This window comes from Buteo buteo, chromosome 3, assembly GCF_964188355.1.
Source record: "Buteo buteo chromosome 3, bButBut1.hap1.1, whole genome shotgun sequence".
Taxonomy (NCBI): domain Eukaryota; kingdom Metazoa; phylum Chordata; class Aves; order Accipitriformes; family Accipitridae; genus Buteo; species Buteo buteo.
In genome coordinates, this window is record NC_134173.1 from 12002359 (window position 1) to 12016494 (window position 14136).

A 14136-nucleotide genomic window follows, 5' to 3' on the forward strand; every position below is an offset into this window, starting at 1 on the left:
ATCTTTTAAGTGCTACAACCGATCCATTAAACAGCTTCGCGTGGACATTTTTTTCAACTCCGAGGAGTAGAGTTGCTGAGTGAGAAAGGCATGAGCCGGGCTCTCGCTGCTGGGACTTCCTCCAGACCAGCTTGCAGTCCTAAGAAAAATGAGTTGGATGGTCTCAGCTCTGTCCCCAATGAGCAGCAGCAGTAGATCACTTTGCAAAAATGAGCCACGCGTAATTTGGCACCATTGACAGAAGGTTCACTCGCAGCAGCTCGGGGCCTTGCAGGCTTGAGATAATGTGCTGCTAAAATCACCTCTTGACCCTAACCCAGGAGGTTCCTCCAGGTCACAAGGGAAGAGGGGGGTAGCAGGCCACTGTGAGATACCTTGATAAATGTACAAGCCCCTACAAGTCAGCCTGGCACGCCGGCACTGGTGTGAGCCGCTCTGTTTATCACAGTAAGAAGAATGCGTTTCCTGAGTTGTGTTAGAGGACTCCAGAATTCTCATTTAAGCTGCCTCCTCCTTTTTCCCCTCCGGTACAGCGAGCCCACCATAGTGAACCGGTGGCCCTGACGGAGCGCAGAAGCAGGCTGCATGCATCTCCTTGTGATGGAGCTGGCAGAGAAAATCGGACACTGGGACAAACAACCATAAATCAGGACTGTCCTGATTAAATCAGGCATGGCTGGCAAGTAAGTTATTAGCCGCCTGTGAAACTAATTGTGATACTGATACACTCAATTTTGCTGTGTCTTTCAAACACCGGTTGTGATGGGAAACAGCTGTTAGAACCCGAAAAAAAAAAGAAAGGGAGAGAGAGAAAGAGGAAAAAAAAAAAGAGAGCGCGCTTACGATTCAGAATCATAATAAAGTCTGTCTTCTCTATTCCCTTGCACAAAAGCTCTTAGATTCTTCTATTCTCCTCTAGACAATTACTCCCAGCAGGCAGGGTCACTCAGGATGAGCACACTATTGCATTTAAAGTTCATCTACTGAAGGGGGGGAGAAAGACAGAGAAAGGAGGAAAAAAAAAAAAATCTTCCCATTAATGTGTGAAAAAATGGCAGGTTTAAAATGGCTTAGAAATTCAGGTTAAAGCAAAAAAAAAAAAAAAAAATTGTCGCACGACATCAGTAGGGGAAAAGATTTTGTTCAGCGGTATTGTTTGACTGAACACTTCCTTCACAATAACACTAGTGCTGCGATAGAAAAGCCAGTGTTTATTTGATGCCTGGACCGGGCAACTGTTATGAGCAGTTAGCATGGAAGAAAAGGGATGTTTTGAAATATGTCAAAAGGCGAAAGGGCCTGATCCTGCTCTGGTGGAAGCTGGTGGTGAGCCCTCCTCCGAGTCCCGTCTCGGCTGGCAAAGTGCTTCGCCGGACCCGGGGGGCTGCGCCGGAGTCAGCGGCGTGACCCCCTGCGCGGGCTGCCGTGAGAGAAAAGTGCGATCCGGCCGGTTAAAACCTATTGCTGTCGAGAATTTGCCTCCCACGAGCCAAGGGCAGGTAGTTAGTAGCGCTGTAGTAGTTGTAATGGCTTAAGGGTAGGAGCCGAGCTGGGTTTGTAGAGAGATAGTTACTGGACTGAGAAACATAGCTCAAAAACCAGACAGGATTTTGAGTATACAGGCACTTCTTCAGGTCTGAAAAAGAAGCAGCAAAGCCTAGCTTGAAGTTTGTTGCTCATCTTGGACCTGAAGAAGAACTTTGAGTACCAAAGCCTGTTTTTTCCAGGAATACTTAGGCTAATAAAAACGATTACCTCTCTTTGTACAATTCTGATAGCCAGGATGACTACACGTATTTGAAAAACCTTCTCCTGCACGGTGCAGAACATACCTGCATAGGCAATACGTGGAATTTGAAGATGCTTCCCCATGGGAATATTTATTCTTGGTGATTTTGTGCCTTCTCCTGAAGTCACCGCAATGGGCCACTGTTGCAGGTTAGACACTTCCAGCACTTGGTTTCAATCCCTGTAGCCCCAAATACCTTATACCTCCTATTTTACCTTTTTGCCACTTTTCCTTCTCATCTTGTATCTATCTACTCTGTCTTTCTATCACTGTTCTTTTTTTTTTTTTAAGTTGTATTTTAGCTATTAGAGTGGAGGGAAAATGACATGCATTAGCTAATAACAATATGACTGCACCATGACTTTTGGAGAGATGGAAGGAAAAAACAAATCACTCACGTTTCAAGAATCTAACCCCATCCTCTCAGCTTCCACGGTAATATCTCTGGCTTCCTGTTTGCAAACCAGAAATGTTTATTTACAGTGTCTTTCAAGACAGCTTTTCAATGTATAATGCTCGTGTCATTACATAATGGGTCATAAATGATGTTGGTTGTCATAGAAAAACACAAAGTCATCAAATATTTTCTTGTTTTTTGTTTGCCTTTTGTGGCAGGATTCAGAGTCGGCTGCAGTTGGGAAGTCTGAAGGTAAATCATCATCTTCCCAATAATTCCAGCTCCGGTGTGTTCAGTCCATCAGGAGTTTATGAGTGAGGTGATCCTGATGCTGAAAATTTTGCTTGTATTTTTTCTCAGTGGCCCTGCTTTTTCAGGCAGCCCATCGGCTGTGTGCCCTGAGGGACCCAGGCAAAGGCTTGCTTGTCCATGGTTTTGTGAACAGAAGTGGAACACTATGATACAAATACAAAAATCCAGACTGTGAACATTTATTTTTTGCATATATAAGGCTACGCACTAATCCAGAAGGGTAACAGACCCTGGGAGTTTCTACTATAACCCTGAAAAACTGCGACAATGGTTAGTGCAGGTTTTGGGGGGATTTTTCTGATCTGAACTGTAGCAGTGGGGACGTGTATGAGTGCAATTTTTTACGGTGTTGAGTTGAAGCTGGCCGGTCTGGCCTCCCCTTCCTGTAGCTATTGTGGGGACCAGTAAGATATACATAATATGCCCAGAAGGTGCAGCCCTTATTCCTGACTTAAACAGACACCTGGCTGTCACAGGCTTTGAGCTCTGCTGGACCCCCTTGCCCTCTCCTTGTACTGGGTTTCTTTGGCAACATTAGGAATTGTCCCTTGTCTCAGAAACCCGGGAGGAGAAGGAAAGCAGCCCTTAAGCCAGGATACTGGGTCGAAATTTTGCCTATGCTTACACCAGCGTGTATTGGGTATAACGCCCCTGAAGCTGGTGGTGAAGCTGCTATTCTTACCTCTGAACAAATCAATTCCGAGCTCTAAAAATAAGTGAATTAGAAAAGAGGTAAAGCTACCATTTATAAAATAAATGTGTTTATTTGGTAAACGTTGTATCCTGTGTATGGACTTCATCGATATCAGGTCTACCTAAATTCTTCTTAATCTTATTAGGGAAAAGGCAAAAGGATTTTGCATACTTTTACTAAATCAGAAGACCTTTTTATTCTCTTTATCGGAATAATGGCAAATAAACCACTATCAGGGTAAAAGGCAAATGACAAAATATGTCCATGCAAAAGACACACAAAACCTCCCACTTTCCTCATTTGGGAGGGCACTGAGAGTCATTTCTGGACTGCCCGAAATAGATGACCCTTCTGGATCACTGGTGTAATTCCACTAATGTCAGAGAAGCTCTATCTCCCCTACATACCTCCTAGTGAGCTTATGGGTACCTATGCAGGAAGAAGAGGGTCTGACGCCTAATTCTTATCAGCACCAGAGGTTATTTGCTGCGGTCCTCTGGCATTAATGCACAGCAGGGTGTCGGTGAGCACCCGATAAAATTTCCAGCCGCACACAAGGAAATGCTGGACTAATAAAGTGTTCTTTTAGTGAATTGCATAGACCAAAGGCTTTTTCTTCCCCTCCGAGGAAATATACAGCTGTCACAAGTAATATCGCTGAAAAAGTTTTCAGTTACTATGCAAGGTCAGATTACCTGCATCTTTCATTATCTAGGTGGGTGATGAAAAGTTGTTGAGCTCTATCAAAAGCGAGGCCTCAATTTAGCAAGGTGGCTAAGCAGGTAGCTGACTTTGCTGGGACTCTCTGTGCGCATTAAACCAGCCGTGTGCTTTAGCAGGCTGCTGAATTGGAAGCTAAATTTCAAGATGAGTTCTCGAATGTCGGCTTGGAAATCAGATACCCACACTTGCAACTGGAAATCATAAATTATGCCAATATTATGCACAAGAGTGGTGTGTGTGTGTGTGTGTGTGTGTGTGTGTGAAAAGAGAAAAAAAAATATGTGTAGAGGAACAGTAGGAGCAAACGCTCTTCTGTGGCACACCATGCATTTTGCACGCGTACATTGTATTTGTGCGCTGTCTGAAGAAGCCTTCAGAGATGTACATCGCATGAAACCACTACCCATCCTTTACACTGAATTTTTATTACATAACTCCTACTGTGTTAGTAAAAAAATTTAAATAAATCTAAAAGTACCAGCCCTGGTATGAGTTCCAAACACGGTTCTCATTTCAGGATCCTGGCATGCATTTGTAAAACATTTAAATGCCTATTGGTGGATAAGAAAATCAATTTACTTGTGAGGTGACTAAGTAACAAAACATATTAGAATTGATGTTACAATTAGGAAAAAAAGAAATAAATTGTTTTTCTGCTCATTAATATTTGGATAAATATTTATGAATGTATAAGACAAGCAACCACTGCCAACACTAGATCTTTATTATGCCAGGCATAGGAATAATTCAAGCATTTAGGCAGCTGCAGGTAGAACTTAGCCCCACTGGTTGCTCAGCTGAATTCGATCTGGCCTTAGGAAGACTTTGCTTTGGAGGTGGCTCAGGTTATGTGGTTTCTGCGTGGTTTTTATTTGGGACTCATTGAAGAAAAAGGAGTGAGACAGTCTGCAGGTAACAGGCTCCTGACGACGAGCTGTGCTTGCCTTGACGGATGGGTGCCAGGCAGAGTGATGCTCAGGGTGGACTTCACTGCTCCCCTACGGAAGGGTGAGCCAGACAGGTAGGATTTAGAGAAGTTTGGTTTGCAGGGTTGGCCAGGCAAACATATCCAGCCTGGAAGCAGCGGTAGGCACTCCCTCAGGACAGGCTTCCTACTGGGGCCTCGTTTTTTCCCCTTTTGTTTCTCATTAAAGCTCTCAAATCCCGGCACCGCAGCGTGCACGGCGCGTACGAGCCCTTTTGCCTGGCGTTGTGTGCAAGCCTGCTCGGTCCTCGTGCAGGTTGGACATCTTATTGCAAACCCTGCTCAGACTTCCCCCTGTACAGGCACACCGGCCACCCTGCTGTCCAGCAAGGTGGCTTTCGTGGACCACGAAGGGAGAAGAGGACATTTCCTTTATACAGCGCTGCCCTATATATGTGCAGCTGGGAGAGGAGAGGGGGTCACAGGGAAGAGCTATGGTGGTCTGACCACCCACAGCCATTTCTCTTTTCTTCCTGGTGAAGGGGAGCCTGATTTTCACTCTTTTTTTTTTTTTTTTAAGAAAAAAAGAGTAATGGCTTCATTATCTTCAGGCAATTTTTGTAACCCTCGTCTCTAGTTCAGGATGCGAACCAGAACAATAGGTGTTTTGGAACCTGAGGAAAAAACAGCTGGCCGACGTGGCTCAAAATGTAATTTCGTAGGGGCATTCATCAATAATGCGACTACGGCTCTGTACGGATATTACGCAGGCAGCCTTAATACACTTGCATGGCATCTGGATTGACAAGACAGACCATGATGGCTCCAAAGGGTCAATAAAACATGCGCCATGAAGGACTTACACAATAGACAGTAATGGCTTCTTTGGAGCTGTTACGGTCTATTGGGTCAATAATAATCCACTTTTTAAAGAGTGCCAAAATATGAATTTACACAACAGGCCGTAATGGCTCCTGATCTATCAGATAAATGATATGAATTATCAGCATTAGCGCCCACACTGCAATGCACGTTTACCTATTAGAGTGGATAGAATAAATACTAGGTGCTTCAAAATATGCTTTAATATTCAAAAGGCTGATTTCTAAAAACATCTGTGGGGAAAAAAAAAGAAGAGAAAAGCCCAAACTCTCATCGTTAAACCTGTGAAATAAAGAGCATAGGTCAGGAAATTTAAATCTGAGACTGTCTCTAGGAGGTTATTGTGAGTTTTCACTTGACATTATTTTTAATTAAATATTGCAGCAGCTTATACCATGTATTTTTAAACTTTTGTTCATTTTTCTAGCACATTCAGGTCTGTGAACCAGGGGAGTCTGTGAACATTTTCCCAGCTTGGTAACCTTTTCTATGCAATTGCATCTTTTCTCCTTTATTAAGAACTCGTTGCCTGAGTAATGGTTTGCAGGATCCAGATTGCATGTTATACAAACAGGCTTGGTCTGAATATATGCATTCAAGACCAAAAATCTGTTTAAATAACATATGTTCTGTTTGCGGCCACCTATCTGTCTCTATCAAGGAAGATAAAAGTCCTTGTCTACACTGGTTCAGCTGTGCAATCAAGACAGAAACCCTCAACTGATGTTTGCCAGCAGGTGGTGACATACAGCAACAAGCTCCAATGGCAGCAACATTTTCCTGCAAAACTTGGAGAAAATCCAGGCTTCAGGAAAATGAAATATGCCTTCAGTTTGGGAAGAAATAATGATGAATGTCCATCAGCGACACATGCGATGATTTAGTCTCGTAGCGTGGCAAGAAGAAGTATGTTCAGTCCACAGCAGGTCAAAAGTTTTCCTTGCTGTTTCTCTGCGTTTCCTTCTTGTTATTATAAAACATTTGGCTTGGCTGTGAAATATACTTTTAATTAAAAGATAGGAAAATCATAGTAAGACAGCAGCAGCAGAGAGCTGTTAGAAAGCCTGCTGTCTTAGCTCTCGTAATAAACATAACGCGAAGGATAGGTGCACACAAAAACTGAAGTGTTGTGGTGAGAATATGTATACACCAACTTATCCGAGTCCTTTCAAAGAGAAGTGTAAATAGCGCTTTCTGCTTGTCTGTGATTTCCTCGTGCTTTTTCAAACTTCGTGCTTTTTTTTTTTTCTGGTGTCACAGCCAGGTACACTTGTTTGAAGGACCCGCTGCTCGTACAAATCACCACCATTCAGTTTGCAGTAGGTTAGTGAGCAAATAATTCTTCCATAATAGACAAGAAAAAAAATTAATAAGGAATCGTGGCAGGATCTGTCACCTTTGGTTTCTATCGTGCTGTGGTTTCCAGGCACTTAGAATTGCCTGGATTTCGTGCATACATTTTGTATACATGTTACTCCTACCTTAAACAACATGCCCTTTAAAAGAAGTTTGGGTACTCGCAGTGTCTGAAGTGCGATAACTTGACAGAGGAAAATATAAGTCTTGTCCTGCTTAGCAGGGAGCTGAGAACAGGATGAAAATATAAAAATACTGAGGATTTTTTCCCCCATTGCAATGTCTGTTTCCTGCAAGTATCTACCATCTACAATATTGACTGGTTTATCAGGCAGCAGGTATCTCTATCAGTCTATCTTGAATTGTCATCCAACAGGAGATTAAAAGCTGCCTGCCTCCTTCTTGTGATTTTCAGTCTTCACATCGCAAAGTTTTCAATCAAATTTCAGCGGTGTACATTTAGCTTAGAGAACTCGCAGTACTTATCTTCCCAAAGCAGGTGATTTAGACCGTGTTTACCTTGTACAGTTCCAAGATATCTCTCGGCAAACCTGTCCGCATCTCAGGCCTTGAAATGATTCCCAAGTTCGTTTTTTGCTTTTCTCTGTCTTGCTTTCTCTTCCCTCCCTGGCCAGGCTACCAGCCAAACAACAACAATAACAGCGCGGGTCCTGAATAACAGACAAGTGCCAGTTTTCGGAAGAATTATATCGATGCGGCAACCTTGTATTGTTAGCTTTTTTTCAAATGAAAGCAACGTGACCGCTTACAGCCTTGTTCTAAGCAGCTTCCTCATTAGTAATCTTTTCAGTGCACTTATCACAGTTGTGGTTTCAGCCCACGAATAAGCTCCAGCCCGGGAGGATGTCAGCTGGGTGCGCTTCTCGGTTTTGCATCGGATACCTGAGGAAGTTGTGGGCTGGGAGGTATCCTGTAAAATAAACTACGGCTCCATTTGTAAGGAATCCAGTGTAAGCCAGCTGACACTGGAAAAAAAAAGGGCTTCTCTGCCAATTAGCATATTTTCTGCATAGGATTTTGATAAACAGACTAACTAGAATTTGAATAAGCATAAACTTGAAAATAAAAAATGCTGGAAAAGCAATCCAAAATAATCACAAAAGCCAGACTGGATTTTTGTGGTGCATTTTCCATGCAAAAGAGTTAGAATATAGTATAACTAAAAGTGATTCTGCTAAGGTAAAGGAACAGAGGAATTGGGAATTACAGTTAGAGAGTCCTCATTAGTTGCTCACCACCAAATACTTTGAACAAACTGGTGTACAGGATTCGGGGCAAGGTCCAGGAGCAAGATTTGTGCCCCTATTCTGGCTACTTAGAGCTGTATAAAGACTGTAGAGGGGTAATAAGGTCCACGGACCGTTATAGACCATGGTTCTGGCTGCAAAAGCAGTTGAGGGTGCAAATATGGTACTGGAGAGTCAGAGGTTGCCTTTTGAGGACTCCCTGCTCGGAAGGAGAGGGAGCAAGTGCACATTTTTGGGGATGGGGCTGCTCAGAGAGGTGCTCCCAGGTCCCCAGGCAGCACCGTGAGCCTGGGGCCGGCATTCGGGAAGGATGAATCTCTGCAGCGTGACGTGGTCCGGCTCCATCCGAGCACTCACCCTAGGGCTGGGATGGGTATGAGAAATGTGATTCTGAATACAGTTGTTACGAAGAGGACGGGAGTTTAATCCTGAACTCCTGCTTATTCTAGAAGACCTGAGAGGCTGTTACAGTAATTTGATGCCAGCTGGGAAGAGGCAAACACCTCCCAAGTCAGTGCTTTGGCCAACAGCCTGATGACAACAGAGGGTTCCCATCAGGCAAGAGAAATCTTCCAGCGGGTGATACCCACTAGAGTTCATCTGCTTCGTGCTGTCAGGGCAGCGCGAAAGAGAGTGAAGTGACAGGCGAGTTGGCCCAGCTGCTTCTTCATGAATATCTGAGATTCTTGTATAGTGTAAGTGGAAACTATATGAACACATCAAAGCAGAAAAGACACTGAAAATTAAAAGGCAGTGCCTAGATGATTTTTAAAACAGTGAATTTGGCTCAGTCTAATTCAGTTTCTATGTATGCAAAGTGGAGAGTAGATTGAGGTGGTAGGAGTGAAACACAATTGCTTTGCTGTTGAATGCGGAAACAAATTTTTTTTTTTTTTTCCCTCTTTTGCCCACACTTTGTGCTTCTTCCTTCCCTTTCCAGGAGTACGAACAAGCCAAAGTGCCTGGGGCCAGGCTGCAGGGAGAGGCGTATGGCACAGTCCCACTCAGGCATCAGCTTTGCTGAACCCTGTTCAGGAGTGTCTTGTTGGCAGGAGTCCATGGATGGGGTGAATGAGTGTTAAATAAGCTGATAGCTCAGCTGATCCCTGTTGCCCCTTCAGCTCAAAAGGGAGCACAAGGTGTGAGCTGATACACAAGATGTAAATTGCTATCACTTTTAGAATTACTACCTTCTCCTTACCTGAGAGCTTCTCCTTACTGGACTAAATCCTGCAGGCAGCCATTGCAAACACAGAGTTTGGGAAGCGGTGCAGATTTCTGGGGTTCAAAAAGCCCCAAATATATGATTGTGGCAAAGTAAACCCCATTCTTTATCACTTGGTGCTCTCACCTGACAATGTCACAGAAGCAGAGCTCAGGGCAGCAGGGATACTTTCCCCGTTGGGTGGGATGGATGGGTTGTGCCTGTCCCACACGGAGATCTCTGAGGCCCAGGTGGAAGCCCAGCAAGGTCCAGATCACAGACTCTGAAGTCTTTCTCTAGAAATACCTGCAGGCTGGGGACACTGGGGAAAGGCTGTCTCAAGGTACAGGGTCCAGATCTGCAAGGAGAATCTGGGTGTGCTTGTGCTGGCTTGAACTGCTTAGCTTCATTTTATGGCTTAGTCTTAGATATGTGACATATATGTGTGAAACGTATTCTTTATGTATAAGCCTAGCTACTTTCATCTCTGTATTCAAACTGGTATTACTCTCCTGGCTCTAAGCCTTATGTTGTCATCAGCCCTTTTTGGTTTTAGTCCATAGATTTGTAGTGTGCCCCCGAACACACTCTTCCTCTAGTGGGACTTGTAGAGTTTGCTGTCCCATTACTGACTAGGGTAATCATCTGATTTGTAGGTGAGGCATGTTCACGGACATGTATATAGTTACCCTGGAGAAACACGATCTGTAAGGCTGTTACAATTGTGGGTCAGTTGTAAGGCTATGGTTAAGGCTGCTAAATACGTTCACGTTATTTTAATGTGTTTTCAGTTGCTAAGCTTTAACATTCTGGACTGAACGTTTCTAAAACAGGTCTTTGTCTCAGACTGGATTTTTTAGGAAAGAAATGTGAAAAAATGGTTCAGGTGCAGACCAAGTGGACTCTTAGTGTTTAGAAGTCATGTCAAAAGCTGCCCGCGTTTCACTGGGCTGCAATCCTCCATAACAGATCTTATTCTTGTCCCCATTTAGCAGAGGTAGGGTCAAGTTTGGCAGCAGAATCTGGCCTAGCCCTGCCAGAGCAGGACTTTCCTTAAGTTGCTTGTGGCTACTAACCACTATACCTGTGGCTATAATAGTTGCTATGTGTGTGCTTCAGTCACAGGATAGAGAATGAGAAGAGTTGTCCCTTGTTCCCTCAGTGCAGCTGCCTGAGAAGCTGAGGAGTGAGGTGACGGGAGGCCGGAGGGATGTGGGATGCAGGAGGAAGATGTGCAGATGAAGACGCTGAAGGAATAGAGAGGCAGGGGAAGGACTGAGGCACTGGGGAGGGCAGAGAGGGCTGGGGGGTGCAATGAGGAGAGAGCAGATTCTTCAGCGAGAGGTCTGCTAGTGGACTGGCATGAAAGAAAAAGGTGACAGATACCAGGAGTGGAGTAATAGTGTGTTATATATGTGAGAGAGGCAAATTTGGACATTTCTGAGTGCTGGCTGCGCAACCTCGGCTTCTTTTAATATTTGTATATGTGTATGGATGGGATGAAGAGACATGAAAACTGTCATATAGGTTGGTATTCTAGTATTTAACGTATCACTGGCATAAGGGACTATTATATACGTGACCCCTTTAATATGCTTAGGCTGGGACATGAACGCATTTTCTGTTCTCAGGCTGGGGTCTGAGAGCAGAAAGTTCAAGGAATCTGTGATTTGGGCTACTGTTTTTTTTTCTGCTTGTTCTCTATGTTAAAGTAAACAGGACATTTCTGCTATAAACAGAGATTTTTGTGGTTTCAAATTTAGCTCTCATGGTAGCTAGCGCTTTTACCGAGGCTCTCGAGCTCAAACCCTGGAAACCCCAAGATGATTTCCATTTCAGTCCGATCAAAATACTAAGAGCAACGTTCCCCAGCACCCGCTGCGCTGAGCAGCCGGGGGATGCAGAGGTCACACCGATTCCCTGGAATTACAAACCCTCAGCTCAGATGCAAGCACCAGAGAGAAATGCTGGGAGAGGGAGGGAGGGAGGGAGGGCATGAGCCCTACCCTGCAAAGCCTGCAGTAAGGACCATTTGTTTTTAGCAGCTTTCCTAAATCTTGAATGGAAGGAACATATTTTACAGCGTATGTTTTGTTAGTGTTGATTCCTGCACTCGGCTCTTCTGGTGCTTCAGAAAATGCGTTTGAAGGTGGCTGAGGTATTTCAGTTTGACAAATAAACTAAGCTGTGGTTACTTTCTCAGTATGTTTTGTGTCATGGTGCTAATTTCCCATTCACTTGATTGGGATGCAATGATTTCACGACAATGTCAGTGCAGGTCTATGGAAAAGACATTATGGTGTCAAAATGAAATGAAACAATGTTAATTTGTCTATGGAAACGGTGTTACACTGCCAAATTGAAACATAACCCTCAGCTCAGCCACCTTGAGACTTGGCACTGCCGTGCTATCGAAGGACCCCGCCACGCGGGGTGATTTTACAGCGTCGCACTGGGAAACTACAAATCTGGATTAAATATTAGAGGAGGTAAGACTATTTGTTTTGTTCTATGAAATCACAACTGTATAGCATTTCCTAGTGTTATAGGGGCCTTCCACATGTGCTGCAATACCTAAAGCCCAGGGAGAGGGTGGGAATTGAGGGGAGAAAAAGCACTTTGGCAACATTTACTCAGATTTCTTTTGGCTTCCATTGGCTCTCAGCACATCTCATTCCTAGCATTATATTAATGGATCTTTTTTAGGTGAGAAACATTATTAGATTTTGCAGTGTTCACAGCACCTTACTAACATCTGGGACACTGGAGCTCAAATTAAGCAGTGCTCTAAATCCAATTTGGACTTTAATTCCACCAGGATGTAGCATTTCTAGTAAAACAAGAACTTGAACATAAACCAGAATCCAAAGTGTAGGGAATACAAGAATGAAAAAGAATAATAAGCAAGCTGAAATCAAAAGAAAAGCGCTGAGGGAGGGAAGAAGCAATTTATAAAGGGATATAGAAAAATATAAATAAATATTTTCTCTGTTGTTAGGGGTCTACAGAGCGATAGAATCTACTTATCAATCACAGTTTGTCTTTTATTTTGTTTTATGTTCCTGGACAGTATGACCACCTTTGAAAAAGGGTGATCTTTGATCTCCTGCCCTGGGGCAAGCACCAGCAGATGTTCTTTTGTTCTTCTCTCCATATTCAGTGTCCCTCACCTCCTAAAGCCAAAGTGTGCTCCCCAAAACTGACAGGTGTTTCTCTGTTTGATTGCAAAGAGATAGATTTAGGCTAAATATGACCTGAAACCTTCAAAGTGGAAGGGCCTCCCAGCATGCTCGCAAACTGGTGGGAGGGAAGGCTGTTGTAACATCTGCACTTCTGGGAATATTAGCAAATCGCGTACAGCTGTCAAAAAGAAAAAGGCTTTGCCAGTCCGTTAGGAGGGACTCTAGCACTCTCCTTCATCCTGGGTGAATTTCTGGGGTGATTCTGTCCGCTGAGTTTCTCAGTGGGTTTTTTCCTTATTTGTGAAATGGGTGTAATGGCACTTCTCTGCCTTTTATAGACATTAGGGGGAAGAAATAAATTACAGGTTTTGTGGTGTCTAGGCAGTACTATAAGATGGTCATGTCAGTACATATGGCATCATGAGCTGGGGCGGGTGGAAAGGCTAATCACATGAGCACTATATCTTAAGCAAGCCAATCCTTTCTTTACATGTGCCTCAGCTGGCATTAAAATCTGACACCGGTTAATGAAAACAATAAAGCTATCCAATCTTATTGATGGCTATGTAGATTTCTTGGACATGAGGAGCTCTGTGTTCTCCTCTTGTATCTGATACTGGGCTGTGCACAGTGTTTCTAGATGTCCACTGAAGTCCCAGAGCTAAAGGTCCTTGTGAGGGTCCAGTTACTGCTTCTCTCTCACTTACTATGTGTGGTGCACGTTTCTTTTTTTGTACAAAGCTCCTTCTGCCTTTCTTCCTTCCTCAGGTAGGAAGCGTGCATTTGTTGAATCTGGTAGATGTGGTCACGCTGGTCATTTTCTGGAAGATGCTAAGTCCTCTCCTCAGCTTTGACAGGCAGAATGAGCATGGGCATTACTGTTCACATGGATGTTTGACCCCCAACTGCCTTGCACAGGCTTTCATGCACCAAAGTATGACTGGTACTGCTGCCCCAGGAGAGGAAGGCACAAAGATATTCCTCCAGACACACGTCCGTTGGACCCCGCTCCAAGAGATATCCATCAAATCACCATTGAGAGATCTCTGTAACTTCACCATGAGCCACATGCATGCTGCTCCAGCCGTAGTTCTTCACAGAGATTCCCAGGCTATCTGAATGCCTAGGAGGAAGCTTTTGGCTCTTCAGGCACCATTTACATGTTGTTTTGAAGTAGTCCATGTTGCACTAGTTACAGTCATCAAGATGTGCAACCCACAGCTGAAATGTGCAAGCCAACTTCAAATTTACAGGGAAGAACTACAATGTGAAATATTGCAGACCTCCCAGCTTGTTGCAAACAGCTAAGACAAGTCATTGGACTGAAATTTTAATCAAATACCCTGCTATATAGCCAGGGATTAATATATAGGAATCATTTGTTCATGGTGAGGAAGGCAAATT